This window comes from Bos grunniens, chromosome 20 (assembly GCF_055505025.1).
Source record: "Bos grunniens cultivar Pamir isolate PY7600 chromosome 20, Bosgru_T2T1.0, whole genome shotgun sequence".
NCBI lineage: Eukaryota > Metazoa > Chordata > Mammalia > Artiodactyla > Bovidae > Bos > Bos grunniens.
In genome coordinates, this window is record NC_141184.1 from 60795930 (window position 1) to 60815444 (window position 19515).

At 42.7% G+C, this 19515-nt stretch overlaps 1 long non-coding RNA gene across 1 annotated transcript in view; it reads right to left on the reverse strand.

The window, feature by feature from the left end:
• LOC147350479 (uncharacterized) overlaps nucleotides 1-19515 on the reverse strand; it is a 480714-nt gene that overhangs the window by 261661 nt on the left and 199538 nt on the right. The window lies entirely within an intron of this gene.

The window sequence follows — 19515 nt, forward strand, 5'->3', positions numbered from 1 at the left end:
TACTTATTAGTTCCAGGAAGTGTTTTGTCATTGTTCACTCTTTGGAGCTTTCTATGTAGACAATTACATCATATGCAAAGACAGTTTTATATCTTCTTTCTCAATCTACATACCTTTTCTTTTCTTATTGTACTATCTAGGACTTTCAGTATGACACTGAAAGGCAGTGATGAGAAGACATTCTTGCTATATTCCTGATTTTAGCAGGAAACATTATACTACACACTTCATATGCGTGTCTCAGAAAACCCTTGCAAAGGCCCTGTGAGATAAGAACTATTTTATTCTTATTTTTTCATGTGAGAATACTGAAATTCAGAGAGGTCATGTCCAAGGTTACATGGCTTTCAAGTGGCTCGAGAAGACATTTAAACTCTTATATTCTGCCTCCAGTGTCCAGATTCTGAACCATTATTTCAGGCACTAAGTTCAATTCAGTCACTCAGTCATGACCAACTCTTAGTGACCCCAAAGACTGCAGCACACAAGGATTCCCTGACCTTCACCAACTCCTGGAGCTTGCTCAAACTCATGTCCATCTAGTCGGTGATGCCATTCAACCATCTCATCCTCTGTTGTTGCCTTCTCCTCCTGCCCTCAATCTTTCCCAGCATCAGGGTCTTTTCCAATGAGTCAGTTCTTCGCATCAGGTGGCCAAAGTATTGTAGCTTCAGCTTCAGCATCAGTCCTTCAAATGAATATTCAAGACTGATTTCCTTTAGGATGGACTGGTTGGATCTCCTTGCCACCCAAAGGACTCTCAAGAGTCTTCTCCAACACCACAGTTCAAAAGCATCAATTTTTCAGCACTCATTTTTCTTTGTAGTCCAACTCTCACATCCATACATGACTACTGGAAAAGCTATGGTTTTTCCAGTAGTCATGTATGGACTAGATGGACCTTTGTCGGCAAAGTAATGTCTCTGCTTTTTAATATGCTATTTAGGTTGGTCATAGCTTTTATTCCAAAGAGCAAGTGTCCTTTAATTTCATGGCTGCATTCACCATCTGCAGTGATTCTAGAGCCCCCCAAAATAAAGTCTCTCACTGTTCCCATTGTTTCCCCATCTATTTGTCATGAAGTGATGGGACCGGATGCCATGATCTTAGTTTTCTGAATGTTGAGCTTTAAGCCAACTTTTTCACTCTCCTCTTTCACCTTCATCAGGAGGCTCTTTAGTTCTTCTTCGCTTTCTGCCATAAGGGTGGTGTCATCTGTGCATTTGAGGTTATTGATATTTCTCCCGGCAGTCTTGATTCCAGCTTGGGCTTCATCCAGCCTGATGTTTCACATGATGTACTCTGCATATAAGTTAAATAAGCAGGGTGACAATATATAGCCTTGATGTATATGTAGCTCCTTCCCCAATTTGGAACCAGTCTGTTGTTCCATGTCCAGGTCTAACTGTTGCTTCTTGATCTGTACACAGACTTCTCAGGAGGCAGGTCAGGTGGTCTGGTATTCCCATCTCTTTAAGAATTTTCCACAGTTTGTTGAGATCCACACAGTCAAAGACTTTGGCATAGTCAATGAAGCAGATGTAGATGTTTTTCTGGAACTCTGTTGCCTTTTCAGTGAACCAACAGATGTTGATAATTTGATCTCTGGTTCCTCTGCCTTTTCTAAATCCAGCTTGAACATCTGGAAGTTCACGGTTCATGTATTGTTGAAGTCTGGCTTGGAGAATTTTGAGCATTACTTTGCTAGCTTGTGAGATGAGTGTAATTGTGGGGTAGTTTGAACATTCTTTGGCATTGCCTTTCTTTGGGATTGGAATGAAAACTGACCTTTTCCAGTCCTGTGGCCAATGCTGAGTTTTCCAAATTTGCTGGCATATTGAGTGAAGCACTTTCACACATCATCTTTTAGAATTTGAAATGGCTCAGCTGGAATTCTATCACCTCCACTAACTTTGTTCACAGTGATGCTTCCTAAGGCCCACTTGACTTTGCATTCCAGTATATCTGGCTCTAGGTGAGTGATCACACCATCGTGGTTATCTGGGTCATGAAGATCTTTTTTGTACAGTTCTTCTGTGTATTCTTGCCACCTTTTCTTAATATCTTCTGCTTCTGTTAGGTCCCTACCATTTCTGTTCTTTATTGTGCCCATCTTTTGCATGAAAATTTCCCTTGGTATATCTAATTTTCTTGAAGAGATCTCCAGTCTTTCCCATTCTATTGTTTTCCTCTATTTCTTTGCACTGATCACTGAGGAAGGCTTTCTTATCTCTCCTTGCTATTCTTTAGAACTCTGCATTCAAATGGGTATATCTTTGTTTTTCTCCTTTGATTTTCACTTCTCTTCTTTTCTCAGCTATTGGTAAGGCCTCCTCAGACAACCATTTTGCCTATTTGCATTTCTTTTCCTTGGGGATGGTCTTGCTCCCTGTTTCCTGTACAATGTCACAAACCTCCATCCATAGTTCTTCAGGCATTCTGTCTATCAGATCAAATCCTTTGAATCTATTTCTTGCTTCCACTGTATATTGTAAGGGGTTTGGTTTAGGTCATACCTGAATGGTCTAGTGGTTTTCCCTACTTTTTTCAGTTTAAGTCTGAATTTGGCAATAATGAGTTCATGATCTGAGCCACAGTCAGCTCCCACTGTTGTTTTTGCTGACTGTATAGAGCTTCTCCATCTTTGGCTGCAAAGAATATAATCAATCTGATTTCGGTGTTGACCATCTGGTGATGTCCATGTGTAGAGTCTTCTCTTGTGTTGTTGGAAGACAGTGTTTGCTATGACCAGTGCGTTCTCTTAGCAAAACTCTGTTAACTCTTTTCCCTGCTTCATTTTGTACTCCAAGGCCAAATTTGCCTCTTACTCCATGTATCTCTTGACTTCCTACTTTTGTATTCTAGTCCCCTATAATGAAAAGGACATCTTTTTTGGGTGTTACTTCTAAAAGGTCTTATAGGTCTTCACAGAACCATTCAACTTCAGCTTCTTCAGCGTTACTGGTTGGGGCATAGACTTGGATTACTGTGATACTGAATGGTTTGCCTTGGAAACAAACAGATCATTCTGTCGTTTGTGAGATCGTTGTTTTGAGATGCAAGCACTAAGACATCCTATGAAAAACTGTCAACATTTGGAGCTGCTCAGACTTTCAGCCAGTATATAGATCCACTGAGGTATATAGCAAGTACGTAGATCTACTGAGGATCAGCACATATTGCAAAAGTTACTCAACTGATTTTAACATTTAGAATCTATCTGAATTATACTTTAATAGAGAAAACTCAGTGGAATCAGTCTGGTTAATTTGCCATATTCCTCTGATATAATTTAATTTCATCATATACATGCTACTAGACTTGACACTATTAGCTATCCCACAACATAGATTAATGTGACACTGACCCAGATCACTGAGGTCCCTACTCTAAAATGCAATGGATATTTTGAAAGTACAGATAGTGGCATCACCTGAAATCATTTAACAAGAGCAAACCTGATGAGACTGAATATTGTCATCATAGGCCACATCCTAGGCTTTATGTCCAGAAACGGCTTAACTTTCATACTGGGTGAGAGAAGAAATAAATCACACTTCATCCTCTTTGCCCAGAAACGATTTACAAGTGAGATCAGACTTTGGGAAAGGCCTTTCTGTAAGCAGGAAAAGTAGTACTTCTCCTTTCTGTGTAAACTTCCTACCAAATGAAATTCAGTTGAGTTTTGACTTAGAGGTGAAGAACTGGGAGATAAATTATTGCTGAGTTTCTGAAAGTACACAGTTCAGGGCGCAGAGTAGGCTCTTAAAAAATAATTTTAAAAGATTCAATGAATAAAGCAAAGAACCACACTGAGTGATTTTTTTTTTTTTTTTTTTTTAGGAATGGGTTACATTATCCTGAACTTATATCTGTGTCCTGAATAGGGTTATTTGTGTAATAGGATCCAGAATGGGGATCCAAGCTGTGGCCTTCCTGCATACTCTGCCATTCCACTGGGCATCCATAGAGAACAGATGAGTGGCAGTTTATTCCCATAAGGACCCCAAGTGTCTCATGGGAGAATCAGTGACTGAATGCAGTGAGGCTCAGAGATATCACAGTTGTTGAAATTAAGTATGAGCACCTCAGTTCTCTGATCATTTTCATCCTTAGGAAGAGACTGTAGGTACTATATCGGTTTCCTATGGCTGCTGTAGCAAATTACCATATCTTTGTCACTTAAAACAACATACATTTATTCTCTTGCAGTTCTGGAGGCCAGAGATTCAAACTCACTATCCCTGAGCAGAAATCAACATGAAGCAGGGCTCCTTCCAGAGACTCTTGGGAAACACCCACTCCATGCCTCTTCCAGCTTTTGTAGCTTCACCATCCGATGGCTTTTGGCCACATCACTCCAGTCGTCAAGGCCAGCACCTTTGAATCTCCCTCGTCTTTGGCTACAGATCATTTTCTCTTCTTTGTCTGGCATATCTGCCTTTTGTAGGGATACATGTGATTACATTTGGGACCCACCCTGATAATCCAAGATAATTTCCCCATCTCAAGAATCTTAACTTAATCACATCTGCAAAGACTCTGTCATATACCTCAACATACACAGATGCCAGGGATTTGGATCTTCAGGGGCCATTATCCAGCCTACTGGGCTTCCCACGTAGCTCAGTGGTAAAGAATCCACCTGCCAATGCAGGAGATGGGTTTAATCCCCAGGTGGCAAAGATCCCCTGAAGGAAGAAATGATAACCTACTCCAGTATTCTTTTTTTTTTTAAATAACATTTCTTAAAAGTTAACATGTGCATAATAGGAAACCAAAAAGCACAAGAAGCAAAAAACGAAGTCATTCAGAATCACAAGCAGTTCCACTCCAGTATTCTTGCCTGGAGAATCCCATGGACAGAGCAGCCTGGTGGGCTAGAGTCCATACAGTCACAAAGAGTCAGATGCAGCTGGGCGACTGAGCACGCACGCACATCCAGTCTACCGCAGGGAAAGAAGGGGACGACAGAGGACAAGATGGTCGGATGGCATCACCAACTCAACAGACATGAGTGTGAGCAAGCTCTGGGAGATGGTGAAGGACAGGGAAGCCTGGCGTGCTGCAGTCCATGGGGTTGCAAAGAGTCAGACATGACTGACTGAACAACAACAGGGACACAGCCTGACCAAGGGGCCTGTGACAGAACAGTCTCCTGTCCGGGTCCCCAGAAACTGCTGTCATTCTAGGGTGAAGGTGTGCTGCTACACAATGGCTCCAATTATAGCGATATATGTCAATCTGCTATTTAAATGCAATTTACTTGGCTGTTAATATAGCTAAGGAAATACAGATCTGCTCACCATTCAGCTACTTTGCATCATGTTGTCAAGCCCTAAATGATTTGTTTTTTTGCCTGGAGCAGAATTTCAATTTAATGAATGCTGTAAAAATGAATGTGAGCATATTTCTGCAGAATTAAGTCATAAAATGTTAAATTTAGTATACATTTTTCTGAGGTGGGGCTCATTCGTGACTTCCGTTCCTATCATCTCGTGTTTGCACAACTGATAACTGTCAATTCAACATAAAAACAGTGTTTGAAAATCAGCGGACATTTCACTAAGCTCAGGGCTGAATCTGTCACTGCGAATTCTGTGGTGATTAATATTCTTAGTCTCTTGACTTTGTTGGCAGGAGTTGGGGGTGGTAATGAGTATGATGTCACTCACAGGGGGGTCTAATGTTCACTCAGACACCCAGACATATACAAGATACTTAAACCTTATCTAGAGAATTTTTTCTGTTCTAATACAGAAAGGAACACTGATATAAGGAATAGGCATAACACTGGCATTAGGAGGGACTCTCAGAGAGTTCAGAGCTCAGCTACAGCTCTGCTGAGAGTTCTGGCAGAACAGGCAGCAAAGAATGTTCCAGAAAGCATCAGAGCAGACCCTCTTGCTAACAACCATCCTCCTGTCAATGAAGGCTCCAATGCCTTTTCCTCTTGCTCTTTATCAGCAGGTGGTGCCTGCCACATTCTTTCCTAATGGCCTAGGAAGGGGATCCCAGTTGCAAAAGTGGCTGTGTGTACAGTTGGGTAGGTTTTATGATGAAAAAGCCGGCCCAAGTCCCTCTTCTTAGGTTTCTGAGAGGCTCAGGATGGCTTGCGAAGGAAAACAGATGCTCAGCAGCTGCCCTCAAGGTTACAAACAACAGCAGCCCCCCTCTCCTCACCAGCCCCTGCAAGTCCCACAAAGAATACATATTCTCCTTCACAAGGACTCCTTCACAAGGACTCACCAGGCCGCCAGTCAATGGTCGACAGAAATGGAAAATCGATTTTAGATTTATCTCTGCTGGGAATTAAGTATATTCCTTAGAAATAATGAGTTATGAGGTCATCAAGGGCTTGTTCTCTTTCCTGCTTGCAGAGGCATTTTAATTTTAGAAGAAAAAGTGACTAATTTAACAGGACATTCTAATTCCAGTGATGTGCTTTTTCCCATGTTAATGTCAGTTGAGCCACAAAAATGTTCATTTTTCTCTCCTCATTATTCCTCAGGGTTCAGGAGGAACTGAGTCGCCAAAGGGGAAAAAGAACTGGGTGGCTCCTGCTCCCTCCACCCACCTTCCAAGCAACAAAATGTAGGTCTGGCCTCATTCAGCCTGTGTTTTTTCACTGTTCGCTGTGGGGCCATTCAACTCACCAGCAAGATACCCACAAGGCAACATTTTCCATGCTTGTTAGATAGTGGAAGGATATAAGGGAGACCATGCTCAGAACCCAGGACATTCAATAGGGTCGGGAGAGGCTTCATAAGCAAAAACAAATTCTCTTATGTTGTTGATTTTCTCACATGATCCTTGTAACATCCCTTGAATGTCACACCATAAACCAGAATTGATACTAGAACCCACATAACACAGTCTGCATTTTTCAGCCCCCTGCTCTCATCTAGTGGTCTCCAAACTTAAGAAGGCATCAGCATCACCTGGAAGGCTTGTCCAAATAAAATGCTGAGCCTCACCTGAGAATTTCAGATTCAGTAGATCAGAGGTTCAGAGTTTGAGAATGGCAACTCTAATGGTTCTCTCTGATCATCAGCAATCATATTCTAAACAGACTCAAGGAAGAGCTTCAAATACAGGATGCCATTCTTCATCTCCTGTTCCCTTCTCTACTTCCTAAAAGAGAAACTGAGAAGGATGGCTGGTATACGCAAGGCCAAGTAGAGAAAAAGAAAAGGGAAGGAAGAAGAGACACCTATTTCTCTTATAACAATGTCTCTCTCAATCCAAATAAACTCTCTATAGTGGACCAGGGCATCCAGAAGACTATGGCTTTGAAGTGAAGCTCCCCTTGGAAGTGAATGCCTCCTTTACATGGGCAGGACTTGACCCTATGGGAATGACTTCTTTTTTTTTCTCCACCATTGCAGCCCGTAGGTTAGTTCTCATGGTTTAGAATACTTTGCATTTCCTATCTTTCTTGAGCTTCCCTGATGCCATCATTGTGATCCCACAGTCAACTCAGCCACTGAGGCACCCACACAGATGCAACCTCATTACCAATGTTCTCAATGAGTTTGAGTTTTTCTTCCTCTAGGAGGGTGTATCCCTCTTCCTCATATTCTCTCTCTCCCTGTCTTACATTTATTGCTCACATTTTTCTCTGCTGCTGCTGCTAAGTCGCTTCAGTCGTGTCCGACTCTGTGCGACCCCATAGATGGCAGCTCATCAGGCTCCCCCGTTCGTGGGAATCTCCAGGCAAGAACACTGGAGTGGGTTGCCATTTCCTTCTCCAATTTTTCTCATGAGTGAGTTAATCGCTGGTTGGTTCAATAGTGAATCTGATGCAGTGCAATAAAACACCCGAAATAGAGATAGCCGGGTACTCTGATTACAAAGGGCAAGGATCCAACAGGACTTCTTTCTCCCACCTTTTCTTCCCCAACAACATCTCTATTCTCTACTCTGGACCTTAGAGAGTCTCCCTCCTCCCCTCTCCCATTCTTTGTGATGGTGAAGACTTTCAGAAAGGAGAATAATGATACTAGTCCCCTCAATGATGGCACATCTTCTGTAACTTAAAACAAGCCCTGAACAAGGGCTGTCATGCCTCTGTAGCCCTCAGAGAGCAAGGGGAGGAGATGTGCTCCTCAGAGATGAAGTTTGGCATGACCAAAGCCTACTTGACTCACACATTAAAGGTTTCTCTTTAGATGGTTTCATCTCAACAAGTCAGAATATAACAATAACAGGAGATAAGGCCTCAAGTTTCACTTGTCAGTATTGAAAGTCTCAAGGGTAGTTATCTCAAACTCCCAAGACTTTATAAAATGAATCAGATCAGATCAGATCAGTCGCTCAGTCATGTCCGACTCTTTGAGACCCCATGAATTGCAGCACGCCAGGCCTCCCTGTCCATCACCAACTCCCTGAGTTCACTCAGACTCACGACCATCGAGTCAGTGATGCCATCCAGCCATCTCATCCTCTGTCGTCCCCTTCTCCTCCTGCCCCTAATCCTTACCAGCATCAGAGTCTTTTCCAATGAATCAACTCTTCGCATGAGGTGGCCAAAGTACTGGAGTTTCAGCTTTAGCATCATTCCTTCCAAAGAAATCCCAGGGCTGATCTCCTTCAGAATGGACTGCTTGGATCTCCTTGCAGTCCAAGGGACTCTCAAGAGTCTTCTCCAACACCACAGTTCAAAAGCATCAATTCTTCGGCGCTCAGCCTTCTTCACAGTCCAACTCTCACATCCATACATGACCACAGGAAAAACCATAGCCTTAACTAGATGAACCTTTGTTGGCAAAGTAACATCTCTGCTTTTGAATATGCTATCTAGGTTGGTCATAACTTTCCTTCCAAGGAGTAAGCGTCCTTTAATTTCATGGCTGCAGTCACCATCTGCAGTGATTTTGGAGCCCCCCAAAATAAAGTCTGACACTGTTTCCACTGTTTCCCCGTCTATTTCCCATGAAGTGATGGGACCCGATGCCATGATCTTTGTTTTCTGAATGTTGAGCTTTAAGCCAGCTTTTTCACTCTCCACTTTCACTTTCATCAAGAGGCTTTTGAGTTCCTCTTCACTTTCTGCCATAAGGGTGGTGTCATCTGCATATCTGAGGTTATTGATATTTCTCCCAGCAATCTTGATTCCAGCTTGTGTTTCTTCCAGTCCAGCGTTTCTCATGATGTACTCTGCATAGACGTTAAATAAGCAGGGTGACAATATACAGCCTTGACATACTCCTTTTCCTATTTGGAACCAGGCTGTTGTTCCATGTCGAGTTCTAACTGTTGCTTCCTGACCTGCATACAAATTTCTCAAGAGGCAGATCAGGTGATCTGGTATTCCCATCTCTTGAAGAATTTTCCACAGTTTATTGTGATCCACACAGTCAAAGGCTTTGGCATAGTCAATAAAGCAGAAATAGATGTTTTTCTGGAACTTTCTTGCTTTTTCTATGATCCAGCAGATGTTGGCAATTTGATCTCTGGTTCCACTGCCTTTTCTAAAACCATCTTGAACATCAGGAAGTTCACGGTTCACATATTGCTGAAGCCTGGCTTGGAGAATTTTGAGCATTACTTTACTAGCGTGTGAGATGAGTGCAATTGTGCAGTAGTTTGAGCATTCTTTGGCATTGCCTTTCTTTGGGGTTGGAATGAAAACTGACCTTTTCCAGTCCTGTGGCCACTACTGAGTTTTCCAAATTTGCTGGCATATTGAGTGCAGCACTTTCACAGCATCATCTTTCAGGATTTGGAATAGCTCAACTGGAATTCCATCACCTCCACTAGCTTTGTTCTTAGTGATGCTTTCTAAGGCCCACTTGACTTCACATTCTAGGATGTCTGGTCACACCATCATGATTATCTGGGTCGTGAAGATCTTTTTTGTACAGTTCTTCTGTGTGTTCTTGCCATCTCTTCTTAATATCTTCTGCTTCTGTTAGGTCTGTACCATTTCTGTCCTTTATCGAGCCCATCTTTGCATGAAATGTTCCCTTGGTATCTCTAATTTTCTTGAAGAGATCTCTAGTCTTTCCCATTCTGTTGTTTTCCTCTATTTCTTTGCATTGATCACTGAAGAAGGCTTTCTTATCTCTTCTTGCTATTCTTTGGAACTCTGCATTCAGATGTTTATATCTTTCCTTTTCTCCTTTGCTTTTCGCTTCTCTTCTTTCCACAGCTATTTGTAAGGCCTCCCCAGACAGCCATTTTGCTTTTTTGCATTTCTTTTCCATGGGGATGGTCTTGATCCCTGTCTCCTGTACAATGTCATGAACTTCATTCCACAGTTCATCAGGCACCCTATCTATCAGATCTAGGCCCTTAAATCTATTTCTCACCTCCACTGTATAATCATAAGGGATTTGATTTAGGTCCTCATTCCATATTTCATCTATCAGATTTAGGCTCTTAAATCTATTTCTCACTTCCACTGTATAATCATAAGGGATTTGATTTAGGTCATACCTGAATGGTCTAGTGGTTTTCCCTACTTTCTTCAATTTAAGTCTGAATTTGGCAATAAGGAGTTCGTGGTCTGAGCCACAGTCAGCTCCTGGTCTTGGTTTTGCTGACTGTATAGAGCTTCTCCATCTTTGGCTGCAAAGAATATAATCAATCTGATTTCGGTGTTGACCATCTGGTGATGTCCATGTATAGAGTCTTCTCTTGTGTTGTTGGAAGAGGGTGTTTGTTATGACCAGTGCATTTTCTTGGCAAAACTCTACTAGTCTTTGTCCTGCTTCATTCCATATTCCAAGGCCAAATTTGCCTGTTACTCCAGGTGTTTCTTGACTTCCTACTTTTGCATTCCAGTCCCCTATAATGAAGAGGACATCTTTTTTGGGGTGTTAGTTCTAAAAGGTCTTGTAGGTCTTCATAGAACCGTTCAACTTCAGCTTCTTCAGCGTTACTGGTTGGGGCATAGACTTGGATTACTGTGATATTGAATGGTTTGCCTTGGAAACGAACAGAGATAGGGTTTGCCTAAAATGGGAAAGGGAATTTAACATTTGTGGACACCTACAATATACCAGGCACTAAGTGAGAGATGCCAGCTATGTGCTGTTTAATTTAGTCACCATAATAGCACTCAGAGGTTGGACTGACAATTTCATAGTTAAGAGAGCTGAGGCTGAGAGGTTATGTAATTTGCCCAAGATCAAATTGAGCCAAGACTGGAACCAAGACTTGTCTTTCTTCTATATTAGGTGGCCTTCTTGGAAAGGATATAGTAAATAAAGATGGCAGAATGGAAGACAAAGATAAGCAACCTGAAAAGGAAAGTCAAGAAAGAGCGTACAATGGAAAAACATCAAAGACGTTTGCAGGGATTGTGCAACCAAAACATTTCCCATTCTGACACTAATTCCAATGTGTGTTTTTTCAACCTGCCACCAAGCAATTAACTCAATTTTCTATGGCTACTGACCAGATGTCCCACAAGTATAACTCAATTCTGACACTGTCTACCTAGAGATAATGTCAGATTCCACAAGTTAAGTGTTCGGTCCCACAAGACTGCACCCCCACTTCAGATGCCAATTGCAAGTCAGTGTTGTCACTTTTGTTACCAGTTACAAACCAGAGGTTCCTGCAACCACTCAGGTTTGATTCATTCACTAGTTCAACTCACAGACTCAGGATATTAGTTTACCTACTAGATTGCCAGTTGATTACAAAGCATACCAAAGGATATTACTCGTATAATATGAAAATACCTAGGTCAAGGCCTTGAAGGTAAGAATTTCTGCCCCATGGAGTTTGGGGCCCAGCACATGGATGTGTTCTATTTGGTTCACCAACATGGAGGCTCTCAGAAACCGCATCCTTTGGGGGTTTTATGGAGGCTTCTTTACACAGGCATGGTTAATTAAGTCATTGGCAATGGGCTGGTGAATTCAACCTGCAGCCCCTCTCCCCAGAGGTCAGAAGGTGGGGCTGAAATTTCAAACTGTCTAATCAAGGCTGGTTCCCCTAGCAAGCAGCCCCCACCCTTCGGTTACCTAGGAGCTTTCCAAAAGTCACCTTATTAACACAAAATGAGCTACCTTAATCAATTAGGGTGGAAGGTGTGTGTGTGTGTGTGTGTGACTCAGTCTTCTCCAACTCTTTGTGACCCCATGGACTGTAGCCCAGCAGGCTCTTCTGTCCATGGAATTTTCCAGATGAGCATACTGGAGTGGATTGCCATTTCCTACTTCCTTTAAGAAATTCCAAATGTGCTAGGAGTTCTGTGCCAGAAACAGGGAGGCAAACAAACCATACATTTCTAATAATAATTCACAATAAAACAACATTTTAAAAAACACTAAAGACAGGCAGGCATTTTGAAGAAAGACAAATTTGAGAATTAATGAGAGGCACTAATAGAAAGTTTCAGGATAGATAAGAATTTGACCTATTGATAAGAAAAGGAAGAAAGAAGAAAGAGCACCAAATGCTTGCCCAGGAATATATGAATGCACTAAAACAAAGATGCTGCAGAAACATGACCAAGATGCTGGAGAATAGGAATGTGGACAACACCAACTAAAGGCAAGTGTTTCTTTAGTCTTGTTTAAAAGTAGAGAAGGAAATACAAATAAGAACAAGGTTCTCAAAGTGGTAAACCCTATAAGTTGCCCAAAGCAGAGAGAAGAAGAAAAGGAAGAGGAGGGTGAAGGTGAGGGAGGGACTGGAGTAGGAGCTGGAGGAGAAGGGGAAGCGGGGAGGGAGAGAGAAGCCTGGGGAGATGAGTGGAGAGGAGCAAGACACAGGCGGAAAAATATGTTTCTAGTGTTTCTGAAAAACAGACGTGCAATATTTTTATGTTTGTAGAAACACTGAGTTTCTCTTAATGAGGGAAAATACAAAATAGCTCTGCTAAATCTCAAAATAAAACCAGAGACAAGGCTAAAGTGCTAATACCAATGAGGGGTTCTTCAGGGAAAGAAGTTATGTGACTAAGAAAGCTGAGCTCCACTTTTTCCTTCAAGATACCTGGAAAAACCCTGGAGAATTCAATTCCCTTCCTTTCCTTGCCTTTTTTGGGTTATTACTAAGGTGCAGGCAGCCAGATACCGTCACAACGCCCAGGCAATAAAGGCTTGGGTGGAAAGACAGACCTGTTACTCTCTCTTTTACAGCTGGGAGTACACGGTGCTGGTTAGGATTTACACCAGGTCTGAAAATGCCCCCAAGGTGGCTTCTGTCCACAGGCTAACTAATCCAGTCTCAGTTATAGATCCCTCCAGTTCCCTATTCCAAGTAGCTGTCTTTATCGACTATAGGAGAGTAACTGAGGTCAATTGCCACTGAATGATGCACACCATACCATCTTTTTATGTCCGCTTAGTGAGACAGTTCCAACAGAGAGAGATTTTCCCCGGGGCCCCCCAGTGAGTTGCTCTCTGGGCTTCTCTGCTCCTTACAGTTACAGGTTATGCACAAGCTAATGGGGCTAATTGCTCCAGCTGAAGCCCCTGTACCATTTCCCTGCCTCCTGCCTGAATGTCATTGTCTTCTTGGGCTTCTGGGTTTTCACATTTTGTAGTCTTCATCATTTAACTGCTGCTGGAAAGAGGGGAAGTTACCACAACTGGAGGTTGGTGGCCTTGACTGTTGTTCTCTGCTCCAGAGAGATTTTGTTTTTCGAATCATAGAATCAAGTGATTTAATAAAAAGAATCCTCAGTGCTCAGGCTCTGCCTTTCAGCTTCAAAGCCTTTTACAAGCTGCAATTCATTAAACACAATAATCGTTTGAGGTCAGTGGTGCGACCTCTGCAGAGAGAGGGGCCAAGGCCTCCCACCCCACCCTCTTTCTTTTTGTGTTCCCGACCACAGCAGGCAGGATGGGGCGGGATGAGGGTGCTCCCAGTGGGCGGCCACCCATGGCCCTCTGCCCAGGCCTGCCTTTCCCTTCCTCCCTGCCAGGGCTCCACGCTCCACTTACCCATCGGGAACACGATCTTCCCTCCTCCAGGCTGCATTTGTCTGCCTTTCACAAAACAGTCAACCCACATTTTTTTTCCTTTATGTAAGTGAGGAATCTCCTAGCCAGAGAGCCCAACCAAGCATGACATTTCCCCCCTGGAATGGATTTCTACCTGCTTGACCACTTGAGGACCAACAGCCAAGAAGGATCACACCCTCTGTCAACATGAGACCAAGCCAGCGTGTCGCCCATAGCAGGCAGGCCCATTACCCCAACATGTGCCCTGGGCATCCCAGCCAGACCCAGGTACCTGTGGGCAGCTCCCCATCCTCTGCTGCCGAGTGGTTGCCTCTCCAGAGGGTGTGTGGGCATAGCATATCATGGGTCTTGGGTATCAGGGTCACCAAAACAAAGAGTTATGTGGTCTACAAGCTCCCGTGAGTCTTCCCACAATTTGTAAGCCTCATTTTGCTCGCTTTCCATTCTTCCACATGGCCCCTACCCAGACCCTTACTTTGAGAGAGGGGAAAAAATAATAAAGCACCCACAAGGCCTGACCATGGTATATTAAGTTTCATAAGACAATGCTGAATTGATTTTTTTAAATTTTATTTTATTTTTAAACTTTACATAATTGTATTAGTTTTGCCAAATATCAAAATGAATCCACCACAGGTATACATGTGTTCCCCATCCTGAACCCTCCTCCCTCCTCCCTTCCCATACCATAGAACAGTCTTATGGACTCTGTGGGAGAGGGAGAGGGTGGGAAGATTTGGGAGAATGGCATTGAAACATGTAAAATATCATGTATGAAATGAGATGCCAGTCCAGGTTTGATGCACGATACTGGATGCATGGGGCTAGAGAACTGAATTGATTTTTATAATTCTTCTTTCCTCCTAGTTCCTTCCCTCTCCTCAACTCTGCCCACTAGTTTAAGGAAAAACAAGCCTAGTATCCCCTTAAAATACCACATTCATAATTCTAGTGTAAGAATGCAAATTTGGTCTACTTTTCACTGCTGAGCATTTCCCATTGGTACTGAAAACAATCATGAGTTTCATCCAGGAACAACCTGAGAAGCAAAACCTTGTGCCCGGCTCTTCGTGGGCCAGAGTTCATGCGGGTAAAAGATGAGTAGCCACACCCCACGCTGGGCCTTCCCCCTCTGGTGCCTTCTTCATCAGAACTCGACCAACCTCTCTGCCTTTTCTCCAGGTCTGCATACGGTTTCTCCACTGCTCTCTCCTCCTGCCCCAAGGTCCATATCCTGCCCTCCCACTGAAGGCTCAGCATCTCTCCTAGCAACTTCACCAAGGCTTTTCTATCTGCTCCAGCCCAAATGGATCCCTCTCTTCTCTGAATTCTTTACATGTTTGTGCTCATCAATACTCAAAATCATAATTTTGGACCTCAAAGGAGCCTAGATTCCCATGCTGTCCATTTACAGACTAGAAAATAGAGTCATTCTGAGTAGCAGTGAGTCTCCCTATGTCTTACAGCTGGTTTGTAGAAGGGCAAGACAAGAATCTGAGGCCCCTGGCAATGACTTGCACAACCACCTCCCCTGCAGAAGTTGCCAGAGACAGAGATGCCTGAAAATCCCTAAGGGCATTGGGCAGGGGATACTTCAGTTCAGTTCAGTTCAGTCGCTCAGTTGTGTCCGACTCTTTGCGACCCCATGAATCACAGTACACCAGCCTCCCTGTCCATCACCAACTCCCGGAGTTCACTCAAACTCACGTCCATCGAGTCGGTGATGCCATCCAGCCATCTCATCCTCTGTCATCCCCCTCTCCTCCCACCTTCAATCTTTCCCAGCATCAGGGTCTTTTCCAATGAGTCAACTCTTCGCATGAGGTGGCCAAAGTATCAGAGTTTCAGCTTCAGCATCATTCCTTCCAAAGAACATCCAGGACTAATCCCCTTTAGGATGGACTGGTTGGATCTCCTTGCAGTCCAAGGGACTCTCAAGAGTCTTCTCCAACACCACAGTTCAAAAGCATCAATTCTTTGGTGCTCAGCTTTCTTCACAGTCCAACTCTCACATGGCCACTGGAAAAACCATAGCCTTCACTAGATGGACCTTTGTTGGCAAAGTAATGTCTCTGCTTTTGAATATGCTATCTAGGTTGGTCATAACTTTCCTTCCAAGGAGTAAGTGTATTTTAATTTAATGGCTGCCATCACCATCTGCAGTGATTTTGGAGCCCCCAAAAATAAAGTCTGACACTGTTTTCACTGTTTCCCCATCTATTTCCCATGAAATGATAGGACCAGATGCCATGATCTTAGTTTTCTGAATGTTGAGCTTTAAGTTGGCTTAAAAGGCATACTTAGTCCTTCTAAAAAGCCATTGAGGCAAAAGGCTACTGCTTTCAGCAGAATTCATGTCATTCCTCTGTCAGGCCACAGGCTGGGACCCTTTGGACAGAGAACATTCAGATGTCACTAACATATTCAAAGTGAAAAACTATCACTTTATTGTGAAATTAATTGGCACCAACCTGACCATGAAGACACACTGTATAACAGAATTTGGTTATAAAGAGGAGGTCACGATGACTCAGAAGATATGTGTATTAAATTGGTCTTTTAAAATAACTTCAAACTTATAGTTTAAAGAACTTTTTTTTGAACCTTTTGAGATTAAGTTGCTGACAAGATGTGCAATGACACCCCAACTCAAAAAATACTTAAGTGCCTAATTCCCACTAAAAAAGATATTGTCCTACATAATATAAACATCAAATTCCAGACACTAAGAATGCTATATAGAGAAGGAAGGAAGGGGAAGTCCCTCAGTCGTGTCCGACTCTTTGTGACCCCTTGGATTGTAGCCCACCAGGCTCCTCCATCCATGGGATTTTCCAGGTGAGAGTACTGGAGTGGGTTGCCATTTCATTCTCCAGACAATGATATATAACTAGTCTCTAATTCACAGCACTCATTCAAGTTTTGCCAATTGTCCAAATAATGTTCTTTATGGTAAATGCACCCAGTTCAGGATTGTGTATTAGATTTAGTTGTCATGTCTTTTAATCCCCAGCAATTCAGAACAATTCTTTGGTCTTCCCTTGAGATTTGTAATTTCAACACTTTTGGAAAGAATACAGGCCAATTATTTCATAGGAAATTCCTCAATCTGCATTTATCTTCATGAATAGATTAGATTCTGCACTTTCGCCTAGTCAAGGCTATGGTTTTTCCAGTGGTCATGTATGGATGTGAGAGTTGGACTGTGAAGAAGGCTGAGCGCTGAAGAATTGATGCTTTTGAACTGTGGTGATGGAGAAGACTCTTGAGAGTCCCTTGGACTGCAAGGAGATCCAAGCAGTCCATTCTGAAGGAGATCAGCCCTGGGATTTCTTTGGAAGGAATGATGCTAAAGCTGAAACTCCAGTACTTTGGCCACCTCATGCAAAGAGTTGATTCATTGGAAAAGACTCTGATGCTGGTAGGGATTAGGGGCAGGAGGAGAAGGGGATGACAGAGGATGAGATGGCTGGATGGCATCACTGACTCGATGGACGTGAGTCTGAGTGAACTCTGGGAGTTGGTGATGGACAGGGAGGCCTGGCGTGCTGCGATTCATGGGGTCTCAAAGAGTCGGACACGACTGAGCAACTGATCTGATCTGATAGAGATATCACAGAACTGACGCTCTTATTATATCTCAGGTGGTACATCAATTTGTCCCCTTGACATTAACCCTTTATGATGAGCAGAATAATATATCATCAAAACATATGAAGCAAAGACCTCAGACTTATGAAGGAATTTATAGAAGTACAATATTGTCACCCTGCTTATTTAACTTATATTGCAGAGTACATTATACAAAATATTGGCCTGGATGACTCAAGCTGGAATCAAGATTTCCAGAAGAAATATCAACACTTCAGATATGCAGATGATACCACTTTCATAGCAGAAGTGAAGAAGAACTAAAGAACCTCTTGATGAAGGTGAAAGAGGAGAGTGAAAAAGCTGGCTTAAAACTCAACATTCAAAAAAGCAAAGATCATGGCATCTGTTCCCATCACTTCATGGCATATAGATGGGGGAAAAGTGGAAACAGTGTCAGATTTCATTTTCTTGGGCTCCAAAATCACTGTGGACAGTGATTGCAGCCACAAAATTAAAAGACACTTACTCCTTGGAAGAAAAGTTATGACAAACCTAGACAGTGTATTAAAGAGCAGAAGCATCATTTGCCAGCAAAAGTCTGTGTAGTCAAAGCTACGGTTTTTCCAGTAGTCACATATGGATGTGAGAGTTGGATCCTAAAGGAGGCTGAGTGCTGAAAAATTGATGCTTTTGAACTGTGGTGCTAGAGAAGGCTCTTGCAAGTCCCTTGGACTGCAAGGAGATCAAACCAGTCAATTGAAAAGGAAATCAACCCTGAATATTCATTGGAAGGACTGATGCTGAATCTGAAGCTCCAATGCTTTGGCCACCTGATGTGAAGAGCCAACTCACTGGAAAAGACCCTGATGTTGGGAAAGACTGAAAGCAGGAAGAGAAGGGGACAACAGAGGATTCGATCATTGGATGGCATCACTGACTCAATGGAGATGAGTTTGAGCAAACTCAGGGAGACAGTGAAGGACAGAGAAGCCTGGAGTGCTGTAGTTCATGGGGTCGCAAAGAGTCAGACATGACTTAGCAACGCAACAACAACACAGAAACACAATAATAGGGGAAACATTAACAACATACCTTTTTTTTTTTTTTTGGTAGATTGGAGTCAAGAAAGAGAAAGAGAATTTGAGAAATATAATTGATATATAGTTGGCTCATTTAATATATATTGACTTTTGGACCAAAAAGACAGATAAATATTTTCCCCTATATTGGGTTACTAAGAAAACAGTAATAACTTTCCCACATAAGACATTTAATATTTTATTTTAATAATGAAAGTATTAAAAAGTAAATCACTACGTGATTACTTAAAGATCCCTTTAGAAATGATTCTTGGGACAAAGAAAAAATCAAAACTGTAATTAAAGAATCCTTCAGCTCAGTTCAGTCACTCAGTCATGTCCGACTCTTTGTGACCCTGAGAATCACAGCACACCAGACCTCCCTGTTCATCACCAACTCCCGGAGTTCATCCAAACGCAGGTCCATCAAATCGGTGATGCCATCCAGCCATCTCATCCTCTGTCGTCCCCTCCTCCTCCTGTCCCCAATCCCTCCCAGCATCAGAGTCTTTTCCAATGAGTCAACTCTTCGAATGAGGTGGCCAAAGTATCAGAGTTTCAGCTTTAGCATCATTCCTTCCAAAGAAATCCCAGGGCTGATCTCCTTCAGAATGGACTGCTTGGATCTCCTTGCAGTCCAAGGGACTCTCAAGAGTCTTCTCCAACACCACAGTTCAAAAGCATCAATTCTTCAGCGCTCAGCCTTCTTCACAGTCCAACTCTCACATCCATACATGACCACAGGAAAAACCATAGCCTTGACTAGACGGACCTTTGTTGGCAAAGTAATATCTCTGTTTTTGAATATGCTATCTAGGTTGGTCATAACTTTCCTTTCAAGGAGTAAGCGTCTTTTAATTTCATGGCTGAAATCACCATCTGCAGTGATTTTGGAGCCCAGAAAAATAAAGTCT